General features: G+C 37.9%; 1 protein-coding gene and 1 long non-coding RNA gene across 3 annotated transcripts in view; one reads left to right on the forward strand and one right to left on the reverse strand.

Moving 5' to 3' along the window:
* Window positions 1-18,172, reverse strand: part of LOC128655440 (uncharacterized) — a 39,464-nt gene extending 21,292 nt beyond the window's left edge. Inside the window, exons 1-2 of one of the 2 annotated variants that reach the window (XR_008401798.1) lie at window positions 18,124-18,172; window positions 15,607-15,813 (exon numbers count right to left, since the gene is read on the reverse strand). The gene's annotated coding sequence lies outside the window, so the exon portion shown is untranslated. Of the gene's footprint in view, window positions 1-15,606; window positions 15,814-18,123 lie in introns of those variants that run through there. The other variant, XM_053709064.1, reaches the window with a different exon arrangement.
* Window positions 18,173-19,551: 1,379 nt separating this feature from the next.
* Window positions 19,552-22,521, forward strand: part of LOC128656447 (uncharacterized) — a 78,373-nt gene continuing 75,403 nt past the window's right edge. The window contains exon 1 of the long non-coding RNA XR_008402006.1: window positions 19,552-19,601. This is a non-coding gene — a long non-coding RNA (uncharacterized LOC128656447). The remainder of the gene's footprint in view (window positions 19,602-22,521) is intronic.

Consider the following 22,521-nt stretch of genomic DNA (forward strand, 5'->3'; position numbering starts at 1 on the left):
CAACCTGTAGCCCAACAAGGATTGTGATATGTAATCGACCATGCTCTGTTGATTCCTGAGAAACTTAATACGTATTTGGTTTGTTGAGGTTGCACATTTTGATAATGTTTTAATAAAGTTTTTCTATCTGTATTTGCATTTCTCTAAGCAGTTTTTTAGTTTAACAACAACAATGCTTCTATGCTGTATTTATAGTTTTGTATTTGTTTTTAATATATCTGGTGTCCAGTTACCTAGGCAACCCTAGTGTTTGTGCATTAATGCTTGTGTCTTTTCCGGTAGTCAGAAATATGTGGTGATTGGTGAGCTATTTAAGATATGTTGTTTTAATAACACTTTATGTTTGTCTGAAGATGGGTTAGAACACTAAAACATTACACATTAAAGGTGACCCTTTATTAAAGTCCTATTAAAAGTAACTAGGAGTGCATAAAACAAATCAGGCTGAAGTGTGATAGGGGTCAATTTATTAAAGTCTGGCGGACATGATACGCTGTAGCGTATCATGTCCGCCAGACATCGCTGAATGCGGACAGCATACGCTGTCCATATTCAGCATTGCACAAGCAGTTCTAGTGAAATGCTTGTACAATACCGCCCCCTGCAGATTTGCGGCAAATCGGCCGCTAGCAGGGGATGTCAATCAGCCTGATCGCATAGGATCAGGCAGATTGCTGTACACAGCCTCAGAGGTGGCGTATGAGTTAAGGAGCAGCGGTCTATAGACCGCTGCTTAACTCCTGTTTCCGGCGAGCCAGAAGGCTTGCGCGGAAACAGGGTGAATTGGCCCAATTTGGCCAATAATAAATTGACCCATAGAATGGTGATATTTTAAAATTAAAAATCAATATATTATTTATTTTTACAAATTTAAATGTAGTATAATACATCAACATAAACAAAAAAACCAGTTAATAGTTTTATGGACTGGTACCATAGAAAATCTTTAACATATATGCGCATATAGTAATACGAATGTCCAAGTTGTGTGAAAAATGTCCAAGTCTGTGTAAATAAAATGTGTACAAAAGATGTATCCAATATAGAATGTTCCCTAATGAGTGATAAAAATCATATATAATATTTGTAGTCTTTATCCATAGAAAAACTCTGTGAAGACCGTAGTACCTAAAAAAATAATATATGTGTACATAGTGCAAAAAACCTGTGAAAGTAAAAATGAAAAGCCACCTCTATTATAAAGGCTTACCAGATACAATCTTGGATTAAACTTGAACTAATAACACCTCATGTTTCAGCCCTCATAAGGGCATTTATCATGACTAGTGAAAGCTCAGTAAATTACACAAGTCTTCTTTCTTCATGACGGCGGTCCTCCAGGGAGGTCCTTTTCATCTTCATGACAGTGGTTCTCTTCCATCTTCCATCCAATGCTTCTTTTCTTCTTATCTTCTTGCAGCGGTCTTCTTCATGTGGTCACCGCCGCACACTAAAGCTTGAATGTGAGGTTCCTCCTTATATAGGAGTTCCCTTTCATTTCTATTGGCTGTTTTTTTAATTCTGGGTGTTTTTTTTTTTTTTTTAAAGGGACTTTAGTTTTAGGATAGGCATAACTGTTTTTTTAATTTATTTTGATAGTGTTTTTTTTTTTAAATTTTGTTTTTTTATTTTGTTTAATTTTATTGTTTGTTTTTTGAGTAACTTAGGGGGTGTTAGCATAGAGTCTTGGATGTTAGCTGTTAAGTAGTTTAGTAGTGTAGGGGTAGTTTGCATTGGGGGTTGTGGCGGATTAGGGTTTAAAGATTAGGGTTCTTATTGCAATTGGGGGTTGTGGCAGTTTAGGAGTTAATAGGTTTGGGGGCTTATTGTGATGGGGGGGGTTGTGGCAGATTAGGGTTTAATAGGTCAGGGGTCTTATTGCGATGGGGTTGGGGCAGTTTAGGGGTTAATAGTTTAGGGAGTGATTAGGTATTTAGGTTAACCCAGATTAGGGGTTAATATTGAAGGTTGTGCTGGGGCTGAGGGTGCATAATGGGTTAATATTTTAGTGTAGTATTGCATTTATATACAATGTTAAAATTATATGATTTGTCATGTATAATGCATATTATTTTAAGTATTAAATATAATTTTAAAATGTAGTTATTTTTGCTTGTTCAATTTATTATTTTAAAGATAAATATATATTTCTTTCATGTAATTGGCAAGAGTCCATGAGCTAGTGACGTATGGGATATACAATCCTATCAGGAAGGGCAAAGTTTCCCAAACCTCAAAATGCCTATAAATACACCCCTCACCACACCCACAATTCAGTTTTACAAACTTTGCCTCCTATGGAGGTGGTGAAGTAAGTTTGTGCTTGATTTTTATGATTTCTTCTGTGATAAGCGCTTCTAAGCATTCTGAAGCCCAATTCCTCTCAGAGTACAGTGTTTGTCAGAGGAATGTGAAGAGAGTATCGCCTGTTTAATTTTATAGTTTTCCTCGCTGGGGCTGGAAATCTTTTCAAAGGTTCTCTGTTATCGGTCGTAGGGATTCATCTCCTACCTCCCTTTTCAGATTGTCGATATACTCTTATATACCATTACCTCTACTGATAGTTTTCAGTACTGGTTTGGCTATCTGCTATATGTGGATGGGTGACTTTCGGTAAGTATGTATCATTATTTTAAGACACTCTCAGCTATGGTTTGGTGCTTTATGTTTTAATTTAAAGTTTTAAATATATGCATTTTACTTATGAGTCAGGTCTATGTGTATTTCCCTTTGCAGTCCAGCAGTTTCGTTATGGGAATCATGTTTAGGAAGTTTGTCTTACCTGGGGTATAGTCTTTTTTCAATTTGACTTGTTTTTTTTGTAAACTTGCGGGCAAATTAGGCTCGTGAGGGCGCAAAATGCTGTTATTTATTGCGTGATTCTTGGCGCACAAATTTTTTTTGGCCGCGAATGTGCGTCTGTCATGAAGTTGTGTCTTAGGTGACGCTAGGTTGTTTGGTGCAAAATTGTGTTTGTTATGGCGCGAGTTGCATCATTTCCGGATGTTTGTTGGCACCAAAAAATTTTCAACTTCCTTTTGCGTTGTGCATCATACTTGGCCCCCCAAAAAAATTAGTTTTATTTTACCTCACTTCATATATGCTCCTTGCCTTCTTTATGCTCAGAGGGATATGCTATTTGCTTTTTTTGCCAATTTTAGTATTTGCATTTTTTCCCATTCCTGAAACTACTATATGTGGAAAAAAGATTTTTCTGTTTAATGTTATTTTTATTTTTTTATATTTTACAAGATGTCTCAATCTGATTCTGTCTCAGAAGCTGCTGTAGGTATCATGCTGCCTGAACACAGTTCTACCAAAGCTAAGTGTATCTGTTGTAAGCTAGTGGAGATAGTGGGGCATATTTATCAAGGTCTGGTGGATCTGATCCAACACTGCAGATCAGGTCCGCCAGACCTTGCTGAATACGGCGAGGAATACGCTCGCCGTATTCAGCATTGCACCAGCAGCTCAAAAGAGCTGCTGGTGCAATGCTGCCCCCTGCAGTCTTGCGGCCAATGGGCCGCCAGCAGGGGGGTCTCAATCAACCCGATCGTACTCGATCGGGTTGTATTGTGGCGATGTGTGTCCACCTGCTCAGAGCAGGCGGACAGGGTTATGGAGCAGCGGTCTTTGTGAGTCTGAGGACTCGCCAGAAACAGGGGCCATCAAGCTCAATACGGAGCTTGTTAAATAGAGCCCTATATCTCCAGCTGTAGTATGTAACAGTTGTCATGATAAGCTGATTATGTGGAGAGAGTGGTGTGTATATGCAACAACACACCACGCCCTTAGGGGGCGCTTCCTCAATATCAACTTAGTGTTAGATAGTGGAAAAAATATCAGAAATATAAGGTATTAGAATGGCATAGACTATCAGCCTTAGCAGAAATGGATGTCAGCAGATGTAATACTTGGTTAGCAAATGTAAAATAATGTATAAAAATATACAAAAAATAAAAAACAATATTGATAGCATACAATAATATTGTCAGTGTAGGTAATGACCAGATGACTGTAAAACAAACATAAAATCAAATGGAAAACAAAAATTCGAAAACAAATATAAAAAGTCCTTAAAACCAAAATATTGATGATCCAGACGTAAGGCTGCACTCTGTCAAAGGATGGCTGTCCTGGTAGTAGGTATCTAAAAAAGAATAAAAAATAGAGGCGCCAACATGGCCTAATATCGCCCAAACAGTAGATAATATCAGCACAAAGATATGTGAATACTCACAAACAAAAAGCACCCAGTTGGTGCTAATGGAGCGGGCTGAAACTTCACAGTGGTCCAGCACACTGAATCCTAGGCACAGAGACAGTCATGTATCCTCAGGAGGTCCAATGTTCAAGTGCCTATAAGTGTGTGAGAAGACAAACCAACATAGTCCAGTATCATCAGGACAAGGAAACAATGGCTCCAATATAGAGCACTTACTAGATAGTGAGCACCTGCAGGTGCATAATCAGCAAACTGGAACCAAATCGTCGCCCAGTAGACTAAATTAGCATAATCCTCAGCAAAGATCAGGAGCAGTACAAAATTATCACAATAAGTGATGAAAAACACAAGAGCAAGTGTATATAAAAAATTAAAAAGTCGGGGGCGGAGCCGGCCAGCGTGAGAGATGGCCGCACTTTAATGTGAGCTCCGAGTACAAGTGCCCTAGATCGCTTCTGCAGGGACTTATTAGAAGCCATCCAGCTGTAAAATTATTCACATACAACTTTGGGACAGATGGAGACTTGATTGAACACAGGCTGTATCGTTACAGCCCAATGCAGACCGCAGCTCCGTTTTGAGGCCTCAACAACGGCTGCCATCTTGGGAGCCTGAGGCTGGAGTTTAACACGCAAGATCCCACCGGAGCACTAAGGACTGTGTGACCGATGTCCTGAAAGACTGCAGAGACTGCACTAGTCACCGGATAGATCACTGACAGGTACTTTTAAAGCGCGGTGTGCGCTAGGCTTGGGGACTCCTGACATAACCGCTATCCTTTACAGCTCATGGGCTACGCATGTACTATCGGACCTTTAGGGGCTTAAAAGAGGCATGAAGCAATTGATATGGGAGCCATGAGACACATGTCTGCCAATTTACAAGGCATTATTAACCATTGAAACACAGAGTTATACCCGCACAGGCAAAATATATCCTCTATAGTATTAAGCACACAGATGTACACAGATAATGGGCCTTGAAAGGGAATCTACAGCAATACCTGCAAAACTGAGCTTTTACTAGCTGCTCCCATAAAAGAGCGTTATCATCATGCCTAGCAAGGACATACCCTTTCACAAAAAATAAGTATGCAAAGAGATCTCGCATGAGATTGCAGGGACATCACATGTTAAATTAATCATTGCTCATAGGTGGTGAGGGAGAACCTTATAACCGAAGTATTAGCACTGCCGCACACCCTGTTGACAAGTCCCTGTGCACAGTTTGAAGAGAGAGGGTAATAACATATAAAGTGAGACCAGAGGCAACCTATCATATTAACCAAAATGTCTCCAAAAAAAATAACAGCAAAAGGTAAAGAGGTCAAGAAACCTGCTGCCTCACGCAACTCAGTAAGCTCTTTTTTCAGACCCACTGAACCCTCCCAATCTACTCTATCTGACTCTAATACCCCGCGGAGGTCTGAGATGTCACCCTCCGAAAGTGAGGACAGTGACCTGGAAGAATCTGTTCACCTAACTAAATCCTTTCTGGCCACTATAACATGGCCACTAAAGTGATTTGGACAATATAGTTGTTAAGGTTCGAGATTGCATTAAAGAGGAGCTGGCTACCCTGAGAAAAGATATGACGGAGATAAGTAACAGGGTGGAAGCCATAGAAGAAGACAATGAGTTTAACCAGCAATAAATCTCCAGCCTGCAGACCACAGCTCAAATACATGATTCATTATTCACACAATTACAAGACAAGTTAGAGGACCTGGAGAACAGGGAAAGACGCCAGAATCTCCGAATTAGGGGAATTCCAGAAACAATCCTGCCGAACACTATCCCTGAATTCCTAAAAGGCCTCTTTTCCTCTATTTTGGGCCCATCTTCTACCACAGATCTCACAATGGATAGAGCCCACAGGGCACTCAGACCGAAACCCTCAGACCAAGCACCTCCAAGAGACGTCATACTCAAATTGACCCACTTCCAAACGAAAGAGGATATCTTGAAAGCTGCTAGACAACTTAAGGATATAAACTTTCAGAATTGCCATTTACAAATATTCACTGATCTCGCTCCCCGTACTTTGCAAAGGCGGAAAGAATATCAGCATTTAACAACGCTGCTCAGGGGAAAGGGGATCCCATATTGTTGGGGTTTCCCCTGCTCCCTTAATGTTTCCCATAATGGCACTAAACATACCTGTAAGTCCCCAGATGATATACCAGATCTCTTTGTGGCCTTGGGGATTGATCCCCCTCACCAAGCACCAGTGAGAGAGGATGAAGAAAGAACTGTGGGGGCGAGACCTGAAAGACCTCCCAAAGCTCAGTAGCAACAGCAAAAGCCTAAGAAGGCGAAGAAAGTCCAGGACACTTTACCTGCTAACAGCTATGGATGAATCTGAGGAAGCCAATTGGGTGAGATAATTCCGTGTTTTGTTACCTTATAAATCTTCCTTTAACTGGAGCTTCTTTGCTGTTATCTGAACTTTTCCAGTGAAGAGACTGAACATTTTACTATAATAACTTTTAAACTGATCAGGGTTGAAAATTTTTATTTGCAAAAATGTTCTTGTATTTTTCCTTTTTTTTTTTTTTTTATTACATTAACTTCTAAATTGCTCAGGGTTGAAAGCTTTAAGAAGCAACAATGTTCTTGTATTTTTATACCTGTTCAAGTATAAGCTTTAAATAGGGGCAAGCTATTCTACCCCTACGTAGTGACATATAATATTAGGTTATATGTTCAAGTTAAGTTTATTGTTTTTGTTATTTATGTTTGTGTTGTTGTTGTTTATGTTTAAATGCAATCTATCTGCCCTTAACAAATTTACAATGTGGGACTTTTGTAGACTATATTGGAACAGACTTCGTAGCTTTGTGACGAGACTTGACGATCAGACACATGCTGACCTAGAGAAGTGGACATGACGGGCTCTCAGCCAATTACTTTCATGACACAGAATGTCAAAGGTTTTAACATACCCCATAAAAGACGTATTGCATTTAGCGATATTAAACATAAGCAGGTAGAAGTATTATTCTTGCAAGAGACACATTATTTAGAAGGACAAGAACCTAAGTTCTTTACATCCACCTACACCAGCCACTACCACAGCAGTCATCCGACAAAGAAGATTTCTGGGGTGAGCATTTTACTTCATAGATCACTACAGTTTCATGTCCAACATGTAGATAGAGATAGTGAGGGGAGATATTTGGCACTAATGGGTCTACTACACGGGAAGCCAATTACATTGGTAAATGTCTACGCCCCAAACACACACCAGGCGTCCTTTTTTCGCAAAATATCTAACAATATCATGGCTTTTCATAAAGGCTCTCTTATTATTGGGACTGACTTAAATACGCCTCTTGATCCGGGGTTGTATACCTCTAATGCACATTCACAACTGTCAAGGAAGTCACTTAGATCTATCAAGGAGGATTTGACGCTATTAGGGATCCATGATGTCTGGCGTGTCCAGCATCCACTTAGTAGGAATTACACTTTCTATTCGGCACCACAGTACACCTACTCTCGCATAGATTATATCTTTGTAGACCACTACACTATCTCCTCCATATCATCTACTGACATCATACCCACTAGTTGGTCTGATCACTCTGCTGTGATCTGTAAGATGCAATGGTCCACACTCCCTTTCAAGCCATTTCAATGGCGCTTTGACGATACACTGCTTAAAGAAGACTTGCTAACACAACAAGTAGAAAAATCCATTAGGGAATATTTTGAAAATAATAACACACCAGGCATTGATGTGTTCACCTTATGGGAGGCACATAAGTGTGTTATCAGGGGGGAGATGATAAAGCTTAGGTCAATGCAGGGTAAGGCATATAGGCAGCAATATACAGACCTATCCGCTACATATCAGCACACTGACAAATTATATAAAAATAACCCACAGGATGTTTCCCTAAAACATCAACATGAAGAAGCCAGACAAAAACTTACAAAATTCCTTGACCAGTCGGCCCAGAAACAGGCACTAAAATTGCGACAGAAATTCTTTGTAGAAAGTAACAAACCTGGCAGACTCCTTGCCGGAGCACTTAAAGCAAAGCAGTCGGCACATTACATCCCTATGCTACAAGATCCCCCTAATAAGCCCACGGTGGAAACTCAGAAAATAGAAGAGATATTTAGAAGGTACTATGCTGCTCTATATAGTTTGACGCCATATAGAAACAAGACAACTCATCACTTGCATTGTCAACGATATTTAGATACTATAAAATTACCAAAGATATCCAGTGAGGAGCTAGACTCCTTTCACTCTGCGATAACGGCCGAAGAGATAGGAAATGCCATACACTCACTTAAGCAAGGGAAAAGCCCTGGCCCGGATGGCCTTACTAGTGGTTATTATAAAAAATTTAAGCACCTCCTCCTACCTCATTTGCTCTCAGTTATTAACAGTATTGATGAGTCCCATAATATGCCCCCTTCTATGCTTTAAGCTATCATCACAGTTATACCGAAACCGGGCAAAGACCCAACGGTCCCATCAAATTATCGCCCAATTTCTCTGTTGAACGTAGATATAAAAATCTATGCAAAAATTTTGGCCACAAGAATTAACAAAATCTTACCCGGGTTGATTCATCCTGACCAGGTGAGCTTTGTTTAGAGAAGCTAAAGACAATACAGTAAAAGTTCTTCACCTGATACAATACGCAACCACACATGACATACCCCTAGTTTTACTATCGACTGACGCTGAAAAAGCTTTTGACAGACTTGACTGGACCTTTCTTAAACTTACCCTACAGAAATTTGGCTTCCCCGACGGTTTTATACAGAAAATATTAACCCTTTACACAAGGCCCACTGCTAAAATTAAGGTTAATGGTGCATTATCTAGCCCCTTTTGTATATTAAATGGCACCAGACAAGGGTGCCCTCTATCACCCCTGTTATTCGTACTATCAATGGAAGTACTAGCTGCTAAACTACGCGATAATCTTGCCATCACTGGACTTCCCATAAACAATACCCACCATAAATTAGCACTTTATGCTGATGACTTACTATTGACTTTGACTCACCCGACCTCATTTCTCTCTGCGGTGCAGAGCAACCTGGAAGAATTTGGCTTATGTTCTAATTATTTAGTTAACAAAACTAAATACGAATTACTCCCCATCAATCTAACCGAAGCTGAGATTCACACACTTAGTACACAGGTGCCATACTCGATACAGAAGTCCTCACTGAAATACTTGGGTATTAACCTAGCAAATAACGTACAACAGTTACAGGAACTGAATTATGAACCACTCTTAGCAACTATTACCAAAGACACATCGAGGTGGCTAAACATAAAATATTTCCTGGCTGGGTAGGATAGGGGTAGCTAAAATGACTATCCTCCCTAAGATCTTATATGTATTTCAAGCACTCCCCATACCATTATCTGACACTTACCTTAGCAAACTGCAATCAGTGATGAACTCGTACATCTGGAGGAAAAGACCTCCCAGAATAGCCAGGTCCACTCTATCAAAAAATATGGAGGTTTGGGTGTACCAGATCTGAGAGGGTATCGTACAGCAGTCTTTTTACGTAGAATAGTAGACTGGTGCACACTTCCCTTAGTACACGACAAAATATGGATGACGTTGGAACATGACCTGACTAACCAGGCCCAACTTGGGGTATATTGCTGGCAACCTAAAGGACACCAGCCGGCCATAACAAAAGTGTACCCTATAATTAGGTAGACATTTGATGTGTGGTCCAAGGTTCTAACCATGTATCCACATCTTTCCACAGTCCCCTCCCCCTTGACGACAGCCCTTGCCAACCTTGACTTTATAAGCGGAATGTCGGTTACACCTAGCGTACAGGGCTGTTTGGATAGATTTCTCCCACTATATACAATACTGGACTCAGGCAAACTGATGCCTAGACAGCATTTATCAGACTTAGGAATCACACAATTCACTAACTGGTTTGGATATTTGCAACTTTAGCACTTTGTACACACCCACAAACTTAGACACCTAACCACTAGAGAACGCTCCCCATTAGAAAGATTATGTACTCTTGACTCGCCCCCACCACATGCTATCTCCACCTTATACCAATTACTAATCACACCCTCTGACTTCAAACAAACCTCGACTATACTTTATTGGCATAAAGAACTCCCTTATACACTCTCGGAAGACGAATGGTACACTATATTTATGCATACCAGCGAATCCGCACACTCGGCTGCATTATTAGAAACTAACTATAAATTTCTACTTTGTTGGTACCTTACTCCCCATAGATTAAAATATATTTTCTCGGAAGCATCGGATAGATGCTGGAGGAAATGTTCAGGAGAGGGCACGCCTTACCATATCTGGTGGGAATGCCCCAAGGTTCAGAAGTTCTGGACAGAGGTAAACCAGGAGATGAGCAGGTTATTGAATCACGATCTTCCAGTAGACCCCTTAGTGTACCTGTTTCATGTCTTGCCTAAACTCCCATTTAAACACTACTCATCCCTCCTTCAGTTAGCTATCTGTAGCGCCAAACAAATACTTCCCAGACTATGGAAATCTGAAGCCATACCCACTCTACAGATGTGGAGATCACAAATGGAAACAAACCTGTCACTAGAGAGGTACTTTTATTACACTACAGGTAAATTGGATTTCTATGCTGAAATGATGTTCTTTTGGGAATCCTATCAATGCCCCAGACAGAGGGGAACCCCCCATATGGATACCCTGGGCTTATATAATAGAGGAGTTTAGCATGGAGCTAGTTAGAAAGGGACTTAAAGCTCACGCTAGTACAGTAGTGAGAGAGGACACTCCTTGATAGTTGAGGGCACAAATGCACCCCTAGGGATGTTCAACATGACTTGGGTTGCTGGGAACTACATATATGAATAGAGGATGACATCGCCGAAGCAGCCACCTATACAGAGTATTATGGATACAGACCTTTCGATTTTAACATGGAGTCCATAGCTTGTTCTATAGGTTTTCACAGACCGGGTGGGAGGGAGAAGTCTTATCATGCTGAAGTCTGCACACATATGGGACTCATTATTACTGGAAAGGGGAAGAAGTCATGTGCTCCCTTTTACATGTACGTTTTATAAAAGTATCACAGGAATCACCGACTGTTAGGCTATTTATGAAATAGTTATGTGTTCTGCTGAAGTCCTGTTATTGATGTATTGTTGTATTGCAATTTTTATTGTACTGTGAAATTTGACATAAATAAAAGATTAAACAAAAAAATTAAAAAGTCTTTATTTACACAGCGACACGTTTCTCAGCCTACTCAGGGCTGTTTCATCAGGCTATAACAAACATTGTAAAACTTAGTTTAACAAGAAATAGCAAGAGCACTACACTGGTAAGTTTGGAACGCTCTGTGTATTCTTTTAATAAATACAGAGAATATATTTAAGTTGTTTGCAAACAACGTATCCTTTTCTATGACTATGTCTGGATATCGTGCATATGATTATCAAATTTCTGTATTTTTAATTTTTAATATAGGGTATATACATATACCTGGTGAGCTTGAGTGCTTGTGCATGAAATGACAACGATTGCGAGAATAGTCTATATCATAGAAGATATAGACTGAAAGAATGCACCTTGGTAGCACTTCGGTTCCTAATGCAAATATTGATATAGATATGAAACTTAAACAACCATTGTAAACCAAAGGTTTGAAAAAAAGAAAATTAAAACATAACTTTTATTAAATCAACATTGGATTAAAACCGTTCTTGATTGTGTAAGTGTGTGTACTTTAAAAACACATAGCAACTTTACTGAATATAAGAAAGTGGCACTGAATTTCAAATGGATAGATTGCCTCTATTATAGAATATTCAGGAATATCTGAATAGGAATTATTAATCTATCAAATAAATAATTGGCTGGTATTCTGGGGTATTCTACACCGCTGATTATTTCAACAATCTGTCATGCAGACATTCCAGTATATAGTTGAAAAACCGTATTTGAGAAATATATACTAAAGTACTATCAGTGGAGGTTACTTTAGTAACTGGTATATTTGAATAGTTTCGTGTTTTTCACTTGATGGATATATGAATATCTGTGTGGGTATTGTTAACTCCTTCAGTTAGATTACTGAGTTCCAGATAGATGTAAGTTCTTAATACAGCTTAAACTTTATCTTAGTATATTGTCCCTTGGGTTGCAATAGATTATATTATAGATATGTATACATAATATAGCTTTATGAATATCAGAAATGCTTTAGATATCTTTAGTATATATTGTGAAATTAATCAATTTTTGCAACAGGGTTTTTTATTAAGGATATCTTGGTTAGGAGTCTGGCAAATGTTGGTGCTTTGGTGTACAACCTCCTATGGTCTATGCTTAGTGGCAAACAGTATGTCTTACTAAGTATATTATCAACTGTTTTTAGTCACTTTGCAGCCTTGACAAATTTTGCTTGCATATTGTAATACATGAGAGACGGTATTTATAGACAACTTACTTAGAGTAATATATTCTGTGCAGCCTACTCAGGTTTGTATATCAGTAACCTGTCGCTACTAGTTATAGTGTATGTATAAGTAGCCAGTTGTAGGTTCTGTCTATTGTGGCATAAGAATATTCACATAATATTAATCTTAGCTATGTGTTAAAGAGGCTGTCTTTAATTTCTTTTAGAGTTGGCTATTGCAACTTTATACCGTCTAAAATAATTGAAGTAGTCTTAAGGTACTATTATTGCTAGTACCCAGCTTTTCTGCAGTTATGCTAACAACAGGTGATTGTTGTAGTATAATTTTGAGCTGCCTGTATGTGTGGCTAACAGTTAAAGTATTGGTCCGTAATTGGCTTTTCAAAGTTGTCACTAGCTGACCGCTATTGTTATAAGGTATTATTATATAGCTTTTTAAAGTCTATGTCAGTGCGATTGATTTCGCAAATTGACCGTTAAAGCTGTTATTTCTATTACCCTATGAATAGCTTCTGACAATTGCCACTAGCGGTTTTCAAAATGCCCCCAAATTATTAATACTAATTTTGCCCAGATGCCACTATATCGGAACGTTTACTAGTTAAAGTTGGCTATGCCATTAAAAAGAAAAACAACAGGGTATTGTCAGATACCCATCCCTAACATGTTTCGCCGATAGCGTTTCGGCTTTTTCAAATCACCTGTTGTTAGCATAACTGCAGAAAAGCTGGGTACTAGCAATAATAGTACCTTAAGACTACTTCAATTATTTTAGACGGTATAAAGTTGCAATAGCCAACTCTAAAAGAAATTAAAGACAGCCTCTTTAACACATAGCTAAGATTAATATTATGTGAATATTCTTATGCCACAATAGACAGAACCTACAACTGGCTACTTATACATACACTATAACTAGTAGCGACAGGTTACTGATATACAAACCTGAGTAGGCTGCACAGAATATATTACTCTAAGTAAGTTGTCTATAAATACCGTCTCTCATGTATTACAATATGCAAGCAAAATTTGTCAAGGCTGCAAAGTGACTAAAAACAGTTGATAATATACTTAGTAAGACATACTGTTTGCCACTAAGCATAGACCATAGGAGGTTGTACACCAAAGCACCAACATTTGCCAGACTCCTAACCAAGATATCCTTAATAAAAAACCCTGTTGCAAAAATTGATTAATTTCACAATATATACTAAAGATATCTAAAGCATTTCTGATATTCATAAAGCTATATTATGTATACATATCTATAATATAATCTATTGCAACCCAAGGGACAATATACTAAGATAAAGTTTAAGCTGTATTAAGAACTTACATCTATCTGGAACTCAGTAATCTAACTGAAGGAGTTAACAATACCCACACAGATATGCATATATCCATCAAGTGAAAAACACGAAACTATTCAAATATACCAGTTACTAAAGTAACCTCCACTGATAGTACTTTAGTATATATTTCTCAAATACGGTTTTTCAACTATATACTGGAATGTCTGCATGACAGATTGTTGAAATAATCAGCGGTGTAGAATACCCCAGAATACCAGCCAATTATTTATTTGATAGATTAATAATTCCTATTCAGATATTCCTGAATATTCTATAATAGAGGTAATCTATCCATTTGAAATTCAGTGCCACTTTCTTATATTCAGTAAAGTTGCTATGTGTTTTTAAAGTACACACACTTACACAATCAAGAACGGTTTTAATCCAATGTTGATTTAATAAAAGTTATGTTTTAATTTTCTTTTTTTCAAACCTTTGGTTTACAATGGTTGTTTAAGTTTCATATCTATACAAACATTGTAAAACACTTGGGCCTAGATTTAGAGTTTGGCGGTAGCCGGGAAAACCAGCATTAGAGGCTCCTAACGCTGGTTTTAGGCTACCGCCGGTATTTGGAGTCAGTCAGGAAAGGGTCTAACGCTCACTTTTCAGCCGCGACTTTTCCATACCGCAGATCCCCTTACGTAAATTGCGTATCCTATCTTTTCAATGGGATCTTTCTAACGCCGGTATTTAGAGTCTTGGCTGAAGTGAGCGTTAGAAATCTAACGACAAAACTCCAGCTGCAGAAAAAAGTCAGTAGTTAAGAGCTTTCTGGGCTAACGCCGGTTCATAAAGCTCTTAACTACTGTGCTCTAAAGTACACTAACACCCATAAACTACCTATGTACCCCTAAACCGAGTTCCCTCCACATCGCCGCCACTCGATTAAATTTTTTAACCCCTAATCTGCCGACCGCCAACTACGTTATACTTATGTACCCCTAATCTGCTGCCCCTAACACCTCCGACCCCTATATTATATTTATTAACCCCTAATCTGCCCCCCTCAATGTCGCCTCCACCTGCCTACACTTATTAACCCCTAATCTGCCGAGCGGACCGCACCGCTACTATAATAAAGTTATCAACCCCTAATCCGCCTCACTCCCGCCTCAATAACCCTATAATAAATAGTATTAACCTTTAATCTGCCCTCCCTAACATCATCGACACCTAACTTCAATTATTAACCCCTAATCTGCCGACTGAATCTCGCCGCTACTGTAATAAATGGATTAACCCCTAAAGCTAAGTCTAACCCTAACCCTAACACCCCCCTAAATTAAATATAATTTAAATCTAACTAAATAAATTAACTCTTATTAAATAAATTATTCCTATTTAAATATTCCTGATCGGAACAGCCAATAGAATGCAAGCTCAATCTGATTGGCTGATCGGATCAGCCAATCGGATTGAACTTGATTCTGATTGGCTGATTCCATCAGCCAATCAGAATTTTTCTACCTTAATTCCGATTGGCTGATAGAATCCTATCAGCCAATCGGAATTCGAGGGACGCCATCTTGGATGATGTCCCTTAAAGGAGCCTTCATTCGTCGGTAGTCCGTCGGGCCAGCAGGATGTTCCGCGTTGGAGGTCTTCAAGATGAACATGGATCCGGAAGAAAGAAGATTGAAGATACCATTGATAGAAGACTTCAGCCAGATCATGGACCTCTTCAGCTCCCGCTTGGATGAAGACTTGAGCCGGATCATGGACATCTTCAGCCCCCCGCTTGGGCTTGGATCAAGACATTGGAGGAGCTCTTCTGGATCGATCGGTGAACCTGGTATGGTGAAGATAAGGTAGGAAGATCTTCAGGGGCTTAGTGTTAGGTTTATTTAAGGGGGGTTTGGGTTAGATTAGGGGTATGTGGGTGGTGGGTTGTAATGTTGGCAGGGGGGGTATTGTATGTGTTTTTTTACAGGCAAAAGAGCTGAATTTCTTGGGGCATGCCCCGCAAAGGGCCCTGTTCAGGGCTGGTAAGGTAAAAAAGCTTTGAACTTTTGTAATTTAGAATAGGGTAGGGCATTTTTTTATTTTGGGGGGCTTTGTTATTTTATTAGGGGGCTTAGAGTAGGTGTAATTAGTTTAAAATTGTTGTAATATTTTTCTTATGTTTGTAAATATTTTTTTATTTTTTGTAACTTAGTTCTTTTTTATTTTTTGTACTTTAGTTAGTTTATTTAATTGTATTTATTTGTAGATATTGTATTTAATTAATTTATTGATAGTGTAGTGTTAGGTTTAATTGTTGGTAATTGTAGGTATTTTATTTAATTAATTTATTGATAGTGTAGTGTTAGGTTTAATTGTAACTTAGGTTAGGATTTATTTTACAGGTAATTTTGTAATTATTTTAACTATTTTAGCTATTAAATAGTTATTAACTATTTAATAGCTATTGTACCTGGTTAAAATAAATACAAAGTTACCTGTAAAATAAATATAAATCCTAAAATAGCTATAATATAAATATAATTTATATTGTAGCTATATTAGGATTTATTTTACAGGTAAGTATTTAGCTTTAAATAGGAATAATTTATTTAATAAGAGTTAATTAATTTTGTTAGATTTAAATTATATTTAACTTAGGGGGGTGTTAGTGTTAGGGTTAGACTTAGCTTTAGGGGTTGATACATTTATTAGAATAGCGGTGAGCTCAAGTCGGCAGATTAGGGGTTAATGTTTGAAGTTAGGTGTCGGCGATGTTAGGGAGGGCAGATTAGGGGTTAATACTATTTATTATAGGGTTAGTGAGGCGGATTAGGGGTTAATAACTTTATTATAATAGCGGTGCGGTCCGCTCGGCAGATTAGGGGTTAATAAGTGTAGGCAGGTGGAGGCGACGTTGTGGGGGTCAGATTAGGGGTTAATAAATATAATATAGGGGTCGGCGGTGTTAGGGGCAGCAGATTAGGGGTACATAGGGATAATGTAGGTGGCGGGGGTGTATGGAGCGGCAGATTAGGGGTTAAAAATAATATGCAGGGGTCAGCGATAGCGGGGGCGGCAGATTAGGGGTTAATAAGTGTAAGGTTAGGGGTGTTTAGACTCGGGGTACATGTTAGAGTGTTAGGTGCAGACGTAGGAAGTGTTTCCCCATAGACAACAATGGGGCTGCATTAGGAGCTGAACGCGGCTATTTTGCAGGTGTTAGGTTTTTTTCAGCTCAAACAGCCCCATTGTTTTCTATGGGGGAATCGTGCGCGAGCACGTTTTTGAAGCTGGCCGCGTCCGTAAGCAACTCTGGTATCGAGAGTTGCAGTGGCGTTAAATATGCCTGTACGCTCCCTTTTTGGAGCCTAACGCAGCCTTTCTGTGAACTCTCAATACCAGAGCTATTTAAAAGGTGCGGCCAGAAAAAAGCCAGCGTTAGCTTCGCAGGTCTTTACCGACAAAACTCTAAATCTAGCCGTTGGTATTTGACAGAAATATAAAATACAAGAAACTATTGTGATTGGATAATCAATGAAGTTACTGCACCTGTCTTTAATCACCTTTGTCTGGTTGTTTAGGTAACCCATGTAAACACATATAGATAAAATGTAATCCAGCATGTCATATCTCATTATAGTACAATGTATATCACAATCATATAATACAAATGACATAATGCATAATAGATGTACTAGAGTATAAATATATATAAAGAACCTCTTATGCTTAAACCGTCTCAATTAAAATAAATAAATATAACCAACATTGAACAGTGCAAAAACAATTCCTAAAGCCAGAACATAGCATCAGAAAATCAACAGAAAGCATCTGTTATTAGATCCATAATCCTAGCAATACCATGTACCCTTATTTTGCAATATGTTAGATAATAATAAATAATAAGACCCGTTGTAGTGGTTTTATGTCTGCTATATTTGACACGGATTTCTCATATGTGATGATACCCGTTAGAGCTGACTTGCTGTGTATTTTTGAAATGCCTTAAGAGGAACTTTTTTCTTAACTCGTTAGTATTAGGGTTTGTGTAAGATCAGTATTTTTCTTAACTCATTAGTATTTGTGTTTGTGTAAGATCAGTATTTGTTTCAGAAATCGAGCTGTGACCGGGTAATCAGTAAAAAAAAACCTTTACCGGATAACATCACAGCAAACAACATATCTCCAGGGACGGCTGTGTGTGATACATCAGCTGACAGCTTACGAAATATGCACTGTCGATAGGTCCATTGGAGAAAGGGAGTGTAATGGTACTACCAATCAGCAAAGGTTTGTGGTCGGCCTATCAAGTGGAGTCTTAGAAAAGCGGTCAAGTGTTGCTAGTTGCACTCTATTGTCAATGATAATTTATCATACATGCTTATTACATGTTTACCATTATTCTTTTATATTAGATTTTATTTATCTATACATTACCCATTACCTTATTGGTACAGTATAAATTGGTTATACTGATCTTTGACTACTATTTCACAATTAGTCCTTCACCATGGACTTTTGATTGTTATATATAACTAGTTTTTTCATGTTAATAGTATATATAGCAGGATATCTCCTACAGATCACTTTCATAATTATAAAATTTATAAAATGTATTAATCACTTTTTAATTCGTCTAATGTGTTGATCACAAACACATGAATATACTAATATATAAAATAATATCAGTTGCTAAAGAACTAAATTACACTCTAATATTTAGGTTTTACACTTACACATGTTCACTGAACATGATCTTCTATACACCTTTCTCTATACACTCCCATCTCCCTTACTCTTTTATCTAATATATTATATTGCTCCCAAGCCACCTATCATGTCTCCAATTTAATTTTATATCCCTCACATAGATCACAGTCCCAATTTTTAGACTTATAAACTAATAAAACTAATAACACCAAGTAATGTTACACTTGTACATATAGTGTCAGTCACACTAACAAGTTAACTTTTGTTTCTACTCTAATAAGAATTAGAATACACTACTCAATATATCTAATATAAACCATATGTTCATTTTGTGTATATATCAAACAGTAGCCCAAGTATTATGTTAAGCGGAATCTGTTCTTTTCAACAGTCTTTTTATTTTATACCTTTTTAGACTGTTCACTGCAAGTGTATTTTTCACCAAGGAATACATTACTATCACATAACCCATTTTTGATGATGATACATTGATTCACCTTAAATTTTCATGTTTAACATACAATCTAATATATTCATAATCCTGTACTTCTGTTCCCACCCCTAGCAATCACTACCGACAGGCACGAAATGACATACACTAGTCAGTACGATTCTGGTTTTTGATTGACCTTTGGATTAACCAATCATGAGTTTCCATTATCGGAACATATTACACACCTAGGCATTGTTGAAGGCGCGACAGTTTACAGTGCACGCCCTTACATGTATCCTTATTTGATGTTTCTTTGACCGCTTTTCTAAGACTCCACTTGATAGGCCGACCACATACCTTTGCTGATTGGTAGTACCATTACACTCCCTTTCTCCAATGGACCTATCGACAGTGCATATTTCGTAAGCTGTCAGCTGATGTATCACACACAGTCGTCCCTGGAGATATGTTGTTTGCCGCGATGTTATCCGGTAAAGGTTTTTTTTTACTGATTACCCGGTCACAGCTCGATTTCTGAAACAAATACTGATCTTACACAAACACAAATACTAATGAGTTAAGAAAAATATTGATCTTACACAAACCCTTATACTAACGAGTTAAGAAAAAAGTTCCTCTTAAGGCATTTCAAAAATACACAGCAAGTCAGCTCTAACGGGTATCATCACATATGAGAAATCCGTGTCAAATATAGCAGACATAAAACCACTACAACGGGTCTTATTATTTATTATTATCTAACATATTGCAAAATAAGGGTACATGGTATTGCTAGGATTATGGATCTAATAACAGATGCTTTCTGTTGATTTTCTGATGCTATGTTCTGGCTTTAGGAATTGTTTTTGCACTGTTCAATGTTGGTTATATTTATTTATTTTAATTGAGACGGTTTAAGCATAAGAGGTTCTTTATATATATTTATACTCTAGTACATCTATTATGCATTATGTCATTTGTATTATATGATTGTGATATACATTGTACTATAATGAGATATGACATGCTGGATACCATTTTATCTATATGTGTTTACATGGGTTACCTAAACAACCAGACAAAGGTGATTAAAGACATGTGCAGTAACTTCATTGATTATCCAATCACAATAGTTTCTTGTATTTTAGATTTCTGTCAAATAGCAAGTGTTTTACAATGTTTGTTATAGCCTGATGAAACAGCCCTGATTAGGCTGAGAAACGCGTCACTGTGTAAATAAAGACTTTTTAATTTTTTATATACACTTGCTCTTGTGTTTTTTATCACTTCTTGTGATAATGTTGTACTGCTCCTGATCTTTGCTGAGGATTATCCTAATTCATTCTACTGGGCGCCGATTTGGTTCCAGTTTGCTGATTATGCACCTGCAGGTGCTCACCATCTAGTAAGTGCTCTATATTGGGGCCATTGTTTCCTTGTCCTGATGTTACTGGACTATGTTGGTTTGTCTTCTCACACACTTATAGGCACTTGAACATTGGACCTCCTGAGGATACATAACTGTCTCTGTGCCTAGGATTCAGTGTGCTCGACCACTGTGAAGTTTCAGCCCGCTCCATTAGCACCAACTGGGTGCTTTTTGTTTGTGAGTATTCACATATCTTTGTGCTGATATTATCTACTGTTTGGGCTATATTAGGCCATGTTGGCACCTCTGTTTTTTATTCTTTTTTGTCATGATAAGTTTTTGAATGCAGAAAAGGTTTCTATTAGTGCTAGTACAATATCTGTTGTTCCTTTAACATCTGAAGTACATGATATCCCTGTTGATATGAAAAATTATATTGCTGATGCGATACAGAAGGCTATGGCTGCTATACTGCCTTCAAATAAACGTAAAAGGTCTCAACGTAAAAGGTCTTCAAATAAATGTAAAACTTCTCATAATACTGATGAAATTTGTAATGACCGGCAACATACTGATATATCTTCCTCTGATGAGGATCTCTCTGATTCAGAAGATCCTACTTCAGACATTGACACTGATAAATCATCTTATCTTTTTAAGATTGAATATTTTCATTCTTTGTTAAAAGAAGTGTTAATAACTTTGGATATTGAGGAGTCTGGTCCTCTTGAAAATAAATCCAGTAAACATTTAAATTCTGTTTATAAACCTCCTGTGACTACTCCTGAGGTTTTACCTGTCCCTGATGCTATTTCTGATGTGATTGCTAAGGAATGGTCTAAGTTTGTTCCTTCTTCAAAGTTTAAAAAGTTGTATCCTTTGCCAGTGGCTAAATTAGAGTTTGGGGGAAAAGTCCCTAAGGTTGATGGGGTTATTTCTACTCTTGCTAAACATACTACTATTTCTAGGATAGTACTTCATTTATGGATCCTTTAGATAGAAAGATTGAATCTTATCTAAGGAAAGCTTATTTGCATTCTGGCTATATGCTCAGACCTGCCATTTCTATGGCTGATGTTGCGGTTGCATCAACTGGGAATCCGTTCCATGTGGTTGCAGATTCTGGATTGCCTTCATCGTTCTATGCAGCGCCAAAAGTTCCAGGCTGACAAGTAGAAAACAATTGGATTTACAGGAATTGACGAGCCTACAATAGTTGTTACGTAAGCCTTGAAATGTTATGTCTCATCTGCTAGCTCTGAAATATAATAGGGTTCTTTCAACAAATCCCCTCTAAATCTAAAACTGGGAATCATTATTTCTTAAGGTACTGTTCCCACAGGTTAGACATTTCCGCGTACATATCCATCTTAAGATTTTTAAGATAGTAGTACTCTTCTATATTAAGTAATTCTGTAACTCTATTTTGTCACATGAGCAAGGTAGGGGCCTCTTTAGACCTCCAATTTCTAGCAAGGAGATATCTCCCACCGTTAGACATTATATAAAATAATTTGAGGCAATGTTTAGTTTTAATTTTGGGGGGTTTATTCAGAAACCATATTATAGGGTCCAATGGAAATTGGACATCAAATATGGACTCCATTTCTCCAATTATAGATCTCCAAAAGGTTTGAATTGAGTTGCACCACCACCACATGTGTACTAGGTTGCTGAAGCCATGCCCACAACTCCAACAACGCCTTGATTTGTTACTATATAAACGGTTTAATTTAACTGGGGAAAGATACCATCTATGCAGGAGTTTTAAGTTTATCTGTTGCATGGAAAGGGAAACCGAGGATTTAGTTACATTTTGAAATATGATGGCGCTAGTTTGTGGTAATATTACTATACCAAGTTCTTCTTCCCATCTTTCAACAAAAGAGGGCAAGTGACCCGGGAGGGTTTGTGTCAAAATTTTGTATATTGTTTACAGGGTATGGGTTATTGGAAGAGTACTTACACATAAAAGTTCAAAGTTAGTCAATGGTCTGACCATGTTCCCAAACTGTTTGTGGTGTGTTATAAAATGATGAACA

This window comes from Bombina bombina, chromosome 4 (assembly GCF_027579735.1).
Source record: "Bombina bombina isolate aBomBom1 chromosome 4, aBomBom1.pri, whole genome shotgun sequence".
In the NCBI taxonomy this organism is placed as follows: domain Eukaryota; kingdom Metazoa; phylum Chordata; class Amphibia; order Anura; family Bombinatoridae; genus Bombina; species Bombina bombina.